Source organism: Dromiciops gliroides, chromosome 4 (genome assembly GCF_019393635.1).
Source record: "Dromiciops gliroides isolate mDroGli1 chromosome 4, mDroGli1.pri, whole genome shotgun sequence".
Lineage (NCBI taxonomy): Eukaryota > Metazoa > Chordata > Mammalia > Microbiotheria > Microbiotheriidae > Dromiciops > Dromiciops gliroides.
This window is the reverse complement of record NC_057864.1, coordinates 10872675-10888715: the sequence shown is the minus strand read 5'-3', so window position 1 is coordinate 10888715 and position 16041 is coordinate 10872675. Positions and strand designations below refer to the sequence as shown.

Genomic DNA, 16041 nt, shown 5'->3' with positions numbered 1-16041 from the left:
GGGGAGAGGAGCTGCTGTCCTTTGAGCTGCAGGGGCCTTTACCAGCAATTCTCAAAGCACCTTAAAACCCATCTGTGGGGCAGCTAGATGGCACAGTGGATAAAGCACTGTCTTTGGATTCAGGAGGACCTGAGTTTGAATCCAGCCTCAGACACTTGACAGTTACTACCTGTGTGACCCTGGGCAAGTCGCTTAACCCTCATTGCCCCTCCAGAAAAAAAAAAAGGAAAAAAACCATCTGTGAGGCTGTTTAGCTTGGAAGTAGGGAAGTCTTGGGGGCCATGTGAGAGCTGTCTTCGGGTATGTGATGATGGAGCGATTGCTGGGTTTGGAGTCCTTGTTCAGATCCTCACTCATCGTATTAGCTGTGTGACACTGAGTCAATCAAGCAATCACATTGAGCCTCAGTTTTCCCATCTGTAAAATGGGAGAGTTGGATAAGATGCCCTATAAAGTCCCTTCTAGCACTAAAGTTTACAACTCCATGAAGAATCTATACAGTTTTCACACAGATGAGGGATTAGGCTTATTCTATTTGACCCTAGAAGGCAGGAGCAATGGGAGAAATGAAAAGCAATGTGAAAAAATTTCAAAGGGGCTAATTTAGGTTCAATTTCAGGAAAATCTTCTTTAAAAGTACATGTCCTCTTTGTGTGGTGGCTAAGAATTGGAAAGTGAGGAGATGTCCATCAATTGGGGAATAGCTGAACAAGTTGTGGTATATGGTCATAATGAAATACTATTGTGCTATAAGAAAGGATAAGCAGGATGATTTCAGAAAAACCTGGTAAGACTCAAATGCACTGATGCAAAGTGAAGTGAGCAGAACCAGGAGAATGTTGTACACAGTGACAGCAATACTGAACGATGATCAACTGTGAATGACTTAGCTATTCTCAGTACTACAGTGTCCAAGACAATTCCAAAGGACTCAGAATGAAAAATGTTATCCACCTCCAGAGAAGGAATTGATGGAGTCTGAATGCAGATCAAAGCATACAATTTTTCACATTTTTGTGGGGTCTTTCTGGTCTGTGTTTTCTTTCACAACAGACTAATATGGAAATCGCTTAGTGTCTCAGGGAAGGGGAAAGGGAGAGTGGGAGGGAGAGAATTTGGAACTCAAATTTTAAAAAAAAGAATGTTAAAAATTGTTGACATATGATAGGGAAAAATAATATTATTTGAAAAAATTGGAGGGGAAGCTAGGTGGCACAGTGGATAAAGCACCAACCCTGGATTCAGGAGTACCTTAGTTCAAATCCAGCCTCAGACACTAGCTGTGTGACCCTGGGCAAGTCACTTAACCATTATTGTCCCACCAAAAAAAAAAAAAAAGGAAAAAATTGGAACTATCCAAGAGTGTAGTGGCTACCTTGGAAGGTAGGTACTCAAGCAAAGGCCGGATGACCACTTGCTGTCCAGGGGACGCTCGTTTGGATACAGGTTAGACTAAATGTGGCCTGAGGGTCCTTGTAATTTTGTGACTGATTCTGTGATTGGGATTCAATTATGCCCAGTGCTACAACATGGGGCAATGGACAGGGGACAGAGACTCAGCTGCTTCATCTGTAAAATGAGATGGTTGTATCAGACGGCCTCAACGTTTCTTTACGGCCCAAAGACTGGTCCCGTGATCTGTTCCAAGGACTGGGTGCAGCCAGGTCCAAGGAAGAGCCCACCCTGCCCAAGGCCAGCTCCCCACTGTGAATGGGGCAGCTTTTGTTCCAAGCCCGGGAGCCTGGGCTCCCCCTTTCGGCAGGCAGGCAGGCCCCAGGCCCAGGGCTCCCACTGCTCACTTCTCAGCCCCAGCAGACTTCTTGGGCTTTGCGAGCCTTTTCTTGCAGCAGCCAGTTGACACTTACAGGACGGATGACTCACATTTCTCTCAGAGCACAGGATCCATTAGCATAACTGAGTTTGCACCCAATCTCTTGCCCAAAGCGTTCCCTAAATGCCTTAGCATTTAGTTATGAAATATGTTCTTTTCCCTCGCCTGGAGAAAAGCCTGCTCGAGAATTACTTATACATAAACATACTCTGATACTCTAATGCATAGACGGCATCGTGAGTGGGTTAGGAAGGATGGATGCAAGAGATATTGCTGAGGTACAATTGACAGGACTTGGTAACTGATTGGATGGGGAGGCGGGGCAGGAGGGGGAGAGGAATTTCAAAGGTGAATCCAAGGTTTGGGGATTGAGGGAATGATGGTTCCAGCATCAGAAACAGGGGAGTCAGGAAGGCACAGGGGTCCGTTGTGGGGCAAGTGAAGGTGGGTGCTTTGGATGGGCTGTTTGAAGTGTCAGAGGGGAGTCTACCCTCCACCCAGGATTCCACATCTGGTAGAGAAGATCACCCAGAGCTAGAAGGTTCAAACAAATACTGCCTTTAATCAAAACATCCTTAAATACTCCCAGGTAAAAGCTGTCTCTAAGGTGGTTAAAGTACAGTTCATCAGAAGGTAAGAGCTGCCAAGTGGGAGGTTTAAAACACAGAGCAAAGACATTCCCTGGGGTTTCAGGAACCCCTTGGCAGAGCCCTGGAGCTATCTTCTCACTGCCCAGAGGGCCCGCAGTTGGCTTCCAGCACAATCCACTTGGGGACAAAGTTAATTCAATTGCCCATCTGCTCCACTGCTTCTTTCATTACAACAGCCCAGTAGGTGTTATAGAAGTGTGTGAGTGTCAGGGGCAGCTAGGGGGTGCAGTGGATAAAGCATCGGCCCTGGATTCAGGAGGACCCAAGTTCAAATCCGGCCCCAGACACTTGACACTTACTAGCTGTGTGACCCTGGGCAAGTCATTAACCCTCATTGCTCCCCCCACAAGTGTGTGAGTGTGTGTGTGTAGAGGGGGGTTCAAGCATCCCTAGCTCTCCCACTGTTCCACAACACCATAGATCCTCAAATATGAATCCTACTTTCCTGCCTTCAAGTCTTGGTTCATCTCTTTCCCTCTGCCAGGGATGTTTGGCTCCAATTCCTGTCAGCTTGCAGTGAGTAGAGACTATTTCATGTTCAGATTCCCCATGCCTAGCAGAATGCCTAAGACACAAAAGGTGCCTAATAAATGCTTTTTCGTTGATTGATCCCTTTCTCCATCTTGGAAATAAGACCCAACCATTGATCATCCTCATTAGAATTTGTCTCTTTCATCTCCGAGCCCCCACTTTTATACCTTGTTCCAATCTCTCATACAATACTGGTCACCTTCTACTTTGTAATTCAGAAACATGTTGAGGCAAGTGGGAAATGGAGTGCACAGAGCACTGGACTTGGAGTCAGGAAGGCTTGAGTTTGAATACCCATCTCAAATACTAGCCGTGTAACCACAAGCAAGTCCCTTAGCTCCTGCCTCAGTTTCCCCGTATGTAAAATGGGACAATGACAGGCCCTGTTTCACGGGCTAGTTGTGAGAACAAAAGCTAACATTTGTAAAGTGCTTTGCAAGCCTTTGTCATGCTGTAGAAATGTTAGCTGTTCTTATGTTTCATCTTTTTTCTTGGCTTCCATCTGAAACCTCTCTTTAATGCCACCAATGGTCTCTTAATTACTAAACCCAGTGGCTTTTTCTCCGGCTTCATCCTTTTCGAGTTCAGTGCAGCTTCCGACTCTGCTGAGCAGTCCTTCCTTTGGGTACTTCCTGCAGGGTCCCTGTTGGCTCCTCCCTCTCCTCCTCTGTGACATTGTTCCTTGCCTGGACGACCAACCCCAAATCCCACTGCAGGCACCCTTCTCGACTCTCTGGACTTCTCTATCTATGCCATGGGAACATCTAAACCTTGGAAGTTGACTTCACTTCTGGACTTCCCACACTAGAGGTACCCTCTGCCCCTTCAGCCTCTTCCTCTGATTGGCTGGTTCCTCTGAGGACCTCCATTTTAGGGAGGCTCCCCAGGCCGGCCCTGTCTCCATTCTTCTCCAGGCTGCCCTCCTGACTCGCAAGCCCTTCCTTCCCAGAGCAGAGGGGCACAGTTCAGAGCCATCTCCACTCCAGATGTTCATATGGACTATTTGTGCCCAACCTGTGGCAGAGCCTTCCAAGCTCACACTGGTCTGACCAGCCACAGTGGGGCACACTGTACCTTGACCCTGATACAGTGATGTCAGTTTGATCCCCTTTGAAAACAAAAAAATGACCAACCACAACAAGGGCAGAGAAGCCTCTTCACCCTGGAAGCTCACTTCACCCCTAACCTCTCGTGTTAGAATATACTCTGCCTCCACCCCCCTCCTCAACCTTTTCAGTTTCCCTTAATGTGTTATATTTCCTCATTGGGCAGCTAGGTGGTTCAGTGATGGAGTGCCAGGCCTGGAGTCAGGAAGACTCATCTTCATCTTCAAGTCTGGCCTCAGACACTTCCTAGATGTGTGACCCCGGGCAAGTCACTTAATTCTGTTTGCCTAAGATTGCTCATCTGTAAAATGGGCTGGTGAAGGAAACGGCAAAGGCCTCCAGGATCTCTGCCAAGAAAGCCCCAGATGGGGTCACAAAAAATCAGACATGACTGAACAACATCAACAAAAACTCCCTATTGGAATGTTAGCTCCTTGAGGGAAGGGACTGTCTTTCTTTCTGGTTATATTTGTATTCCCAGCACTTAGTATAGGCCTTGCACACAGTAAGCACTTAATACACACCTATTGACTTGACTCTGTCTCTATTACAGATTCATTGTCCATATCCTGCCCCCTACTGGATGTGACAACACACTCCAGGGCTCTGTCCTGGGTCCTCTTCTCACTCTACAATCTCTCTCTTACTCTTCTCATCAGCTCCCATAGACTTCACTAGGTTCTCTTAGCCAATAACTCAGAGCTCCCAGTCCAGCCCAAATCAGTCTCCTGGGCGCCAGTCCTACATTTCTTTCTTTCTTTCTTTTTTTTTTTTTGTGGGGCAATGGGGGTTAAGTGACTTGCCCAGGGTCACGCAGCTAGTATGTGTCAAGTGTCTGAGGCCGGATTTGAACTCAGGTACTCCTGAATCCAGGGCCAGTGTTTTATCCACTGCACCACCTAGCTGCCCCCCAGTCCTACATTTCTAATTGTCAACTGATGATTTCCACCTGGCTATCCCCACAGCATCCCAAACTCCACATGTCTGTAGCCAAACACATCCCCCTCTAAGCTCACATTCTTCTTTTTTTTGTTGTTTTTTTTTTTGGTTTTTGTTTTTTTGTTTTTGGTAAGGCAATTAGGGTTAAGCGACTTGCATAGGGTCACACAACTAGTGTTAAGTGTCTGAGGCCAGAATTGAACTCAGGTCCTCCTGACTCCAGGGCCAGTGCTCTATCCACTGCGCCACCTAGCTGCCCCTAAGCTCACATTCTTCAAGTAGAAGGCACTACAGGTCCCCCCATCATTCAGATTTAGAATTTGGGAGTCATTCTCAACTCTGCCCTCTCCCACTCTGTGCCCAATCAGTTGCCAACTCTCATTAGTTTTCCCATCATGCCCCTTGCGTCTGTCTCCTCTTCATTGACCAGAACTGACCTAATTCAGGCTTCCATTACACTTCCCCTGGAATATTGCTATGGCTTCTTCACAAATTTGCACGTCGTCCTTGCGCAGGGGCCACGCCAATCTTCTCTGTATCATTCCAATTTTAGTATATGTGCTGCCAAAGCAAGCACTATTGCTATCGTTTCTTTTTTTCTTTTTAAGTGAGGCAATTGGGGTTAAGTGACTTGCCCAAGGTCACATAGCTAGTAAGTGTTAAGTGTCTGAGGCCAGATTTGAACTCAGGTACTCCTGACTCCAGGGCCGGTGCTCTATCCACTGTGCCACCTAGCCGCCCGCTATCGTTTCTTAATAGGTCTCCTTGAATTCAGCATCTCCAATCCACCCTCCACTGAACTACCAAACCAACATTTTGAAAGTTCGACTCTGAACACACTGCTGTCCTGCTCAAGGATCTCCAGAGACTCCCCATTTCCTCCAGGATAAAATTCAAATGCTTCTGTTTGGCTTTGAAAGTCCTTGGCTATCTTATTGGTCTATGTTTCCGGATGATTCTAATCTCACCTCTGCCCACCCCTTACCTAATCTACTTGACAGACCAGCTGGCCTTTGCCCTATTTCTCATACATGGCATGACATCTCCCTGTGTCTGTGCCTTTGTACAAGCTGCCTCCTGGAATCTTCTCCCTCCTCTCTTCTGCCTCTTGGCAGCCCTAGCTCCCTTTGAAGCTCAGCTGAAGAGACACTTGCCACAAGAGGCCTTTCTGCAGTTCCTCAATTGTTAGTCTCTTCCTCCAATATCTTTGCATATGTTTCGTATTTTCCTATCTGTGTCTCCTTTGGTAGGGTGTAAGCTCAATGAGGACTTTGTCTTTGAATCACCAGGACCTAGCATAGTGCCTGCCACATAATAAGTTCTTAATGAATGATTGTCGATTGACTGATTGCCTATGGAGATGTTCGTTTTGTCTAGACTTGAGTGGCAGAATCTGATTCATTTCATCTTTGTTTACTGAGCACCTAGCACAACATCCATAACACACAGTATATAGCAGGCACTTAAATACATCTTGAATTAAACTGAATTGATATTTGTAATCTCGATTTTGGCAAAGCATTGGACAACATGTTTCATACTCTTCTGTGGACAATAGAGGAGGGGAGTTAGGTTCAGATATGGGTCAGATATCCTCTGTACAGTCTTCTAAATCTAAAATTTCCAGTTTTCTGCTGAGCCTACCACAGTGGCTTCTCATGGTAGGTATCTGTTCAATGAAATCATTTATTCTATTTGTAACATGCTTATAACACCTCCCACATTGGAGAAGCTGGGAGAGTACCCTCTAGGAGACTGGAGAACTGATGCCAGCATGAACATTTCACCATGGCCTGCCTTGTTGTTGGGAGCAGTTTTTCTCCATTGGCTGAATAGCTAGAACTACCTGACTGAGCACTGTCTGGCTTTTCCTACAGCCTATCTGAGGGCAAGGGGATCCTTCACTCCCATCAGGTGACACTGTACAGTAAGAGGGAAGAGGATGAAGGTCACCCCTTTTCTCTATCTCCCAGGCCATGTGGTCTTGAGAAATAGGCCTGAGAACTTAGCCTTATTCATTTGCCTTTTTCAGGTCTGGTCTAGGGAGTGGAGTCTACACCCCAAGAGCTCAAAGTGGGGCAGTTAGGGAGTCCAAGAATCCAGGCTAGGCATTGCAGGCAACTCAGCAGTGAGGCTGAGGGGGTCCAGAGAAATGAGCCTAGCTGGGCTTTGTTCTTGAACTTGGTAGAAACTAAGAAGCTAAACTCTGAGCTTAATTCCTCCCTCTTTCCAGAGACTGGGGGTAGGGGGTAGGTGAGTTGGGGAGCAATGTTTGTACGTTTGTTCTTGCTATATCTTTGAAGCAAATATACATTTGTAAAAGCTAATCCAAAGTATAATTGTGAAATGGAAATAGGGTGTGGGTCACTGGGCCCCTAAAATAAGGGGTGAATAGAGTAGATGAGGACTGGAGCTGAGGAGAAACAACAGACTGCCCCAACCCCATCAGGGTACAAGAGAAGGGTGAGGTAAAATGTCATATACCCCCTCATACGAGGGGGTGAGAGCAAGCATATTGCATTCTATATAAAAAGGGAGGTGCTGGGGCAGCTAGGTGGCACTGCAGTTGACAGAGCACCAGCAGTGGATTCAGGAGGACCTGAGTTCAAATCTGACATCAGACACTTGACACTTACTAGCTGTGTGACCCTGGGCAAGTCACTTAACCCTCATTGACCCGCCCCCCCCCCAAAAAAGGGGAGGTGCCACATGATCAGATGGCCTCTGCTCATGACACTGTTTTGGCTAGAGAAGTCTGAGAAATAAAGGCAAATAAAAAATGAGCCTCAGTCCTAGGTGGTCCCCTTCTCCTTTGTGTGCAAGAAAATGAGAAGGGGGTGCTAAGAATCAGATTGTTTTGAGAGAATCCACAACTTTTCATCAGAATGTCAATACCATAAATAGGAGGTCCTCTGCAAATGACCAATGAATGTCCACACTGCTGGAGATGAATTCTGTCAATCTTGCCCTGTTTGCTAGAAATGAAACCAGAAGATATAAGGAAATTGCAGCTAAATGGGATGATGGCTCCTGGCTTTTCCTTGGAAAGGCAAAGAATTGGCAGAGTAGGTTTTATCATATGCTCCAAAGCTTCAAGAAATATTATTTCATAAGACATTTGGGCTTCACATATTGCAGTCCTAATGATAAGTATCTGCAAATACACCACCATGAAAATAATTGCAGCTTATGCACCAACATCAGTTGCTAAGGATGAAGTGGTGGAGAAATTCTATAAAGAATTTGATAAAACCTTCCAAATCAAATCAACACACTCTGATACTTGGTAACTTCAATGGAAAGACAGGGAGAGATAAGGAGGAGGAGAAATATATGGTTCAGGAGGAAAAATGAGAAAGAGAGAAGCCCCAGACTTGTGGATTATACAGAAACTTTATACTTCCATATCATGAAAACTTTCTTAAAAATAATTAGCTGAATTGGTAGACACCAGATATGGTGAGTAGCAAATACCAACCCAAGGAATGACACCAATGACATTTTAATAGACAAGAAAGACTTTGTATGGACGTGGGAGTTATCCTTGGGTCGGCTGTCTGTTCAGAATCAGACTATCGATTCATCAGGGCTCAGATAAGAATTTATAATAAACAAGAATAGTAATGAGAAAATGGTATGAGAGCTACAGTGAAGATTTAACCCTGAATTATTTAAACAGCCTATACCATGCCTATATAGACAATGGAAAAGGGACAACAGAAATGACATCAACAGTGATCGTTATAATTCAGAAGTTAAACCAATGACAATAATTACTTCAACAAGGAGACTGAAAGAACCCAGAAGACTAGTAAATATAATAGCTGATAACCATAACTAACACTTACATAGTGCCTCTGTGTGTGAAGCATTGCATTAACCACTTAACAATTATTATCTCACTGGATCCTCATGCCAACCCTGGGAAGTAGGTGCTATTATTATCCTCATTTTACAGATGAGGAAACTGAGGTAAACAGAGATTATGTGACTTGCCCAGGGCCACACAGATAGTTCTTGCCCAATGGAGAAAAATGTCCAAAGGCAAAATTTGATTAGAATATAAACTCATTTTTTAAATCTCACCAAATTTTTTTTTAAAGGATGATGGATGATTATAAGCAATATTTTCTCATAAAACAGAGAGAAGCTATTAAAGGTAAAATCAGTTTATAAAAATCTTACCAAATCATCCAATGAATCAAATATAAGCATGGTCCATTTTGTGGGTTTCGTACAGTTGAGTACAGTCAGATCACTGACTCCTTGGGGGCAGCATGACATCACTCCAGTTAAACAGCTGTCCTCACCATCAAAAAGGCCTGGGTTCAAGTCCTATCTCTGACATGAACCATTTGTATGACCTTAGACGAGTCACTTAGGGCCCTAGTAATTTCTCTAAGGCTATAAATGGTGAGCCAGTGTTCATCTGTCCTGGTAGAGGGAGGTTCATATGCCGATGACCAATAACTTCATCAACAACAACAAAAATATAGTGATTTCTGTATTTTTTTACTTAACTTCATCTTTCCCTTGCCTCCCCCTTTTTTAGTCCCAGGTAGCAGAAGAAATGGTGTTGTGGCTTGTATTTACAGAGATTGAAATTCTGGCCCATTTGGGGGTTGTTGTTCTTTTTTTTTTTTTTTTTTAGTGAGGCAATTGGGGTCAAGTGACTTGCCCAGGATCACACAACTAGTAAGTGTTAAGTGTCTGAGGCCGGATTTGAACTCAGGTACTCCTGACTCCAAGGCCAGTGCTCTATCCACTGCACCACCTAGTTGCCTCAGGGGTTGTTGTTCTTAAAATCCCTAACTGAATCCTTCAGAAAATACACCATCTGAAAGACTTAAACAAAGCCAGTCCAAGGCAAAATGAAGATCACTTCCATATACAACAGTATTGCCATCACTTCTTTAATGTCCTTTGTTTACAATGAAAATGCTTGCAAAGTCATGTATAAAATCTGTAATCTGGGGGCAGTAAATCTCCAAGAAATCATTCCCTTGTCCCTTTTTTGCTTTTTCATGTTCAGGGATGACTGACAATTTTCTGTTACCTTTTACTATTAATTACTTTCAAGGTAGGATTATTCAGATTTGGCTTTGCCCAGTAAGCATAGGACAGGATCAACTGTGCTGCTCTCTCTTGGGTAGGCTCAGCAAAATCAAGCTGCTAAATATTTCTTGTGCTGGAAAATGGAGAAAGACAGAGAGTGAACCAGCACCAATTTGGTTTGGCTTGTTACTAAATAAATCCCCAAATGTGAGGAAAGGTTACAGGAGACTGGGCTGATCTCTTGGAGAATAAAGGAATGGAGGATAACTTAATAACAGCTTCCAAGTTTGGGGAGGGCAATTATGAGGAAGAAGGTGACCAGCTGTTCTCCAGCCCTCCCCCTCTCCCTCCCCCAGGAGGATTCAGAAAGAGATGGGGGCATCCTTGCTTCCTCTGTGTTTTTTCTCTTCCAGGAAGGAAAAGAAAAAAGAGGAGAAAATGAAAGGGAAAAAAAAGACTTCTGGAAACATGCTTCAAGGCAAGCTAGCCTATCTGTTGTGCTATGTTCATGACACAGATGAAACATTTGAAGAAACTGGAGATGTTTAGCCAGAGGGAGAGAAGACTTAGAGAGGATCATGGGATGGACAAGACGGTGGAGTCATTCTTTTCTATATACTGCTCCAACTTATCAATCTTGAAAGCAAGAAAATATTTGCCAAACTAGAATCCCTAAAGCTATATTCATGAGAAAATATAAATAAAGCACAACAGAATTATGAAACTATAAAATTATCATTCCCACTCAATGTATCCAAGCCCATGCAGGGCAGCCAAAATGGAGGACAGGCAGAGTCTTGTCATGTCAGAAGAATAGCAAGGAAGCCAGTGTCACTGGATTACAGAGTAGATTAAGAGGAGTAAGGTGGAAGGAGACCAGAAAGGTCAGGGGAGTCCAGATCCTGAAGCCAAACAGAAAACTAAATAGTTGATGCTGGAGACAATAAGGAACTACAAAAGTTGACTGAACGTGGAGGAGACCATAGACAGACTAGACTCCCCATCTTCTCCCTTCTGAATTTCTCTCTTAGCAGGGCCACCCACTTGAAGGTATCTGAGGATACCCAGACTTTTGGATCTGGGCAGAAACTCAACAGGGTCTGACTGTCATTTAAGAAATAACCCCAATGTTGGATGACATTGCTAGGATGCCTGGGGAATAAATGCGTTGTCATTTTAGCCTGTAGCAAAGCTTTCTTTTCTCTTCCTGTCAACCTGGCTGTCTCTTTAAAATATCCTATTTGATATATGGGATAACCACATAACACATATAACCCTGAGGTTCAGGGTTATCATTGGGGGTTCCCCTCCACATCCCCCAGGTGCTCCTAAATGGGGAAGAAATACTAGAATGCAATAAACACTATCAAGCTGAGCCAAATCCTGCATAAAAGCCACAGAGTTGGGGGTGGCAGGTAAGATGATCTGCCTGAGGGGGGAAAAGGCCTTGGGGCATAGTCAGTGAAACACACAAAAAAAATCTATGAACTTCCTGAAAACGGTCACCCCGTTGTATACATGTTAAATGGTTAAGAAATGCCCAAATACTTAATAAATCTTGGAGTGTCCTTGGGCCTGGGGCTGTGTGGTACACTGGCTCCTGCAGGCAAACCTTGCCTGGGTTTGAGCACAGGGAAGGGAAGGTAGAGAATCAACTGGGAGGTATTTACTAGCCCATCTCTGCCCACAGAAGAGAATTAGACCAATATGGCATTTTACCTTGATAAAGTCCTAATGTTGGGAGCACCAACAGAACAGGGGCCTGAAGGAATCGCCCGCAGCTGCACCACGACTCTGGGATTCCCTCTTGGGCACCGCCCATGCCGGCCAGCCACTCACTGCCATCCAGTGAGGGGTACGAAGAGATTGCTCTATGATCACAAGAGGTTGCTGGTTCAGCCCCTGGACCTATTTCTCTGGAAGAAGCAGCAGTGCACCCACTATCTCCCTGGGCAGGTGGCCCAGACAAAGTTGCTGGTCAAGTCATGGCAAAGGTCACTCTATGACTAGGCTGTGGGACCAATGACGCATTCTCTTCTAGGGATCTGCCCTCTGGATGCATTTCCACTGCAGCGGTAGCAGCACCCTTTGGATCAACTCAGGTTGCCTGGGAAAGTGGTGTGGTTAAAGCTGCAGGGCGTGAGACCTGTGGAAATGGCACAGTCTTCTGCAGGGATCCGCCCTCCAGACCCATAGCCACCCCTGCGGCAGCGGCGCACTGACCGGATCAGCTCAGGTGTCTTGGGCAGGTCCCTCCACCAAAGCTACCTAATGAAGGGTATAGCAGAGATCTCTCTATGACCAGGAATGTGAGATCCGTGGCGCAGTCTCTCTCCTCCAGGGATCCGCCCTACGGACCCATAGCCGCCCCTGCAGCAACAGCTGTGCGCTATCCAGCCTGATCAGCCCAGGTGTTTTGGTCAGGTCCCTCCACCAAAGCTGCCTAACGAAGGGTATAGCGGAGATCTCTCTATGACCGGGAATGTGAGACCCGTGGCGCAGTCTCTCTCCTCCAGGGATCCGCCCTACGGACCCATAGCCGCCCCTGCGGCAGTAGCTGTGCGCTATCCAGCCTGATCAGCCCAGGTGTCTTGGGCAGGTCCCTCCACCAAAGCTGCCTAACGAAGGGTATAGCGGAGATCTCTCTATGACCGGGAATGTGAGACCCGTGGCACAGTTTCTCTCCTCCAGGGATCCGCCCTACGGACCCATAGCCGCCCCTGCGGCAACAGCTGTGCGCTATCCAGCCTGATCAGCTCAGGTGTCTTGGGCAGGTCCCTCCACCAAAGCTGCCTGATGAAGGGTATAGCAGAGATCTCTCTATGACCAGGAATGTGAGACCCATGGCGCAGTCTCTCTCCTCCAGGGATCCGCCCTACGGACCCATAGCCGCCCCTGCGGCAGTAGCTGTGCGCTATCCAGCCTGATCAGCTCAGGTGTCTTGGGCAGGTCCCTCCACCAAAGCTGCCTGATGAAGGGTATAGCAGAGATCTCTCTATGACCAGGAATGTGAGACCCATGGCGCAGTCTCTCTCCTCCAGGGATCCGCCCTCCGGACCCATAGCCGCCCCTGCGGCAGCAGCTGTGCGCTATCCAGCCTGATCAGCTCAGGTGTTTTGGGCAGGTCCCTCCACCAAAGCTGCCTAATGAAGGGTATAGCGGAGATCTCTCTATGACCGGGAATGTGAGACCCGTGGCGCAGTCTCTCTCCTCCAGGGATCCGCCCTCCGGACCCATAGCCGCCCCTGCGGCAGCAGCTGTGCGCTATCCAGCCTGATCAGCTCAGGTGTTTTGGGCAGGTCCCTCCACCAAAGCTGCCTAATGAAGGGTATAGCGGAGATCTCTCTATGACCGGGAATGTGAGACCCGTGGCGCAGTCTCTCTCCTCCAGGGATCCGCCCTCCGGACCCATAGCCGCCCCTGCGGCAGCAGCTGTGCGCTATCCAGCCTGATCAGCTCAGGTGTCTTGGGCAGGTCCCTCCACCAAAGCTGCCTGATGAAGGGTATAGCAGAGATCTCTCTAAGACCAGGAATGAGACCCATGGCGCAGTCTCTATCCTCCAGGGATCCGCCCTCCGGACCCATAGCCGCCCCTGCGGCAGCAGCTATGCGCTATCCAGCCTGCTCAGCTTACGTTTCCTAGCAGGTCACTCAGAAAAAGCAGTAGGGCACAGGCAGAGCAGGGATCACTCTATGACCAAGATATGCAACCAGTGGCTCAGTCTCTCCTCCAGGGATACACCCTCTGGACCCATTCCCACAGAGGCTGCAGTGGCTCATCCTCAGCTACCAAAGCCACAGACTGTGAGCCCCGAGGCAATGGCGCTATCTCCTGCGGGGGGGGGGGGGGGGGATCCACCCTCCAGGCCCATTCCCCGCAGGCAGTGGCTGCGGGTGCATCCGCCAGACCAAGTGGGGCCCCTTACGCAGGTGGTTCAGTCACAGCTGCCTGGAGCGGGTCATGACAGGGCTCACTCTATGACCAAGATATGAGACCAGTGGCACAGTCTTCTGTGGGGATCTGCCCTCGGACCCTTTCCCAGCAAAGCAGAGGCAGCGGCAGCGGCGGAGCAGCTGCCTGATCATCTTAGCTCCCCCAGGCAGGTGGCTTGAGAGTGGTGGGGATCAAAGGGCTCTGGCCATTTTCTCACCTGTTGTGGAGTGAGGAGGTGCACTGGGGTGATGGTGCCTGCCTCTCCAGATCGCCACCTCCCTCCCGCAGTGGCTGCCTTCGCATCTTGGGTGGAGTAAGGTGACCACGCAGTGTTTTCCTCAGGAGGAGCCAGAAATCTGCAGCCAGATGGCGGAGGCCAGACCTGTTTGGACTGCGCATGTGTCTTCCATCTCCAGCTCCAGTCCGCAGAGGGTGGGCGGAGAGGGGCCCCGCCCAAGGAGATGTCCCGCAGTGAGTGGAAACTTCCACCTCCTGTTGCTTGGCCTGATCCCCAGCCTCAGGTTAGAAGAGGAGGCAGGCTTCCCTCTGATGGTATACCTTTCATCTCTTCCGGTGCAGTGTGTCCCTGAGGGAAGGTGGCAAGAAGCTGGGCCACCACGAAGGCCCCTAGTGTGCGGCCTTCCTTCCGCCTCCTGCTGCAGCCTCCGATGAGGAGGGAGACCCTCCTTTGACCCACAGACTGCGCATGCGCAGCCATCTCCTATTGCGCATCAGTGTGTCCCCCAGAGAAGCCAGCAAGGGGCTGGCTTTGTGTTATCCATTTGTCACAGCAGCTCAAGGCAGCTTCCATCTCCTGCTGCCAGCCTGAGTTCCCACCTGCGATTTGGGGAGCATCAGGTGTGAAGAGGTGGAGCAGATCATGCAGCCCTTCTGTCCTGGTCCACTATAGATTTATGTCTCACACCCTCAGCTGTGCCCTGCCTGCCAGGCAACTCTTTTATATCTCCCTTAACTGCTCCCTTGCCCATTTTCCACAGTGGCTCTTCCAAACATTCTCATCCCTCCCCAAACCTCCCTCTGCAGTGAGAACCTTGCCTCATATTTTATAGAAAAAACAATTGTGGTCATTCACTGTAAACTCCCTCTTCCCCTTTTCCTGATGTCTTATCACTCAGGTGCCTTTGTCACTCCTTCCTCCTATACCCTGGTCCTCCATGATGAGGTGGCCTGCCTTCCTACCAAAGCAAACCCCTCTACCTGCATGAGCCATCCCTTTCTATCCTATCTCCTTCAACAGATTCCCCCTACCCTGTCAAATGCAGGTCTAAGCATATCATGTCCCCCACTCCAATAAACTCTAGTGGCCTCCAGGAGACAATAAATCAATCAATAAACATTTTTGAGTCAGCTATGTGCCAGGGAAATCTATTGTGGGGCAGCTAGGTGGCCTGAAGTCAGCAAGACTCTTTGTGAGTTCAAATCTGGCTTCAGACACTTAAGCTATGTGACCCTGGACAAGTCACTTAACCCTGGCTTCCTTGCTGTTTCTCCCACAAGACACTCATTGACTCCCCTCCATGCTCTCTGCCTCCTTGCTTCCTGGGATCCTTTCTAGTTTCATCTGAAATTCCACCTTCCCCCCACCCCCCATGCTTTAATCTTAGTGCCTTATCTCTGAGATTATCCCCATTTTATCTTGCACATATCTCCTTTGTATATAGTTGGCTCCCCCATTGGACTGAGAGCTCCTTGAGAGCAGAGACTATTTTTGCCTTTGTTTGTAGCCTTGGTGCTTAACACAATGCCAAGCACATAATAAGTCCTTAATAAAGGCTAGTTGCCTTGTCCATCTTTTATTAGGCATTTATTATGTGCCTGAGGCTGTGCTAAACCATGAGGATATGAGGAGAGGAAAGTAACAATCCTTTCCTTCAAGAAGCTCACTTTCTGATGGAGGAAGACAACAAGCTGACAACTACATGCAAACAAACTATAAAGAAACACAGGGAGGTTCTCTCCGAGGAAAGGCACTAG

At 47.5% G+C, this 16041-nt stretch overlaps 1 protein-coding gene and 1 non-coding gene across 3 annotated transcripts in view; both read right to left on the bottom strand.

The window, feature by feature from the left end:
* Positions 1-14672, bottom strand: part of GNG12 (G protein subunit gamma 12) — a 363426-nt gene extending 348754 nt beyond the window's left edge. The window contains exon 1 of one of the 2 annotated variants that reach the window (XM_044002005.1): positions 11832-14672. The gene's annotated coding sequence lies outside the window, so the exon portion shown is untranslated. The remainder of the gene's footprint in view (positions 1-11831) is intronic. The other variant, XM_044002006.1, reaches the window with a different exon arrangement.
* On the bottom strand, positions 5528-5634 carry LOC122726982. Its single transcript, XR_006352972.1, has one exon. It is a non-coding gene; the product is annotated as a U6 spliceosomal RNA (small nuclear RNA).
* Positions 14673-16041: the final 1369 nt, after the last annotated feature.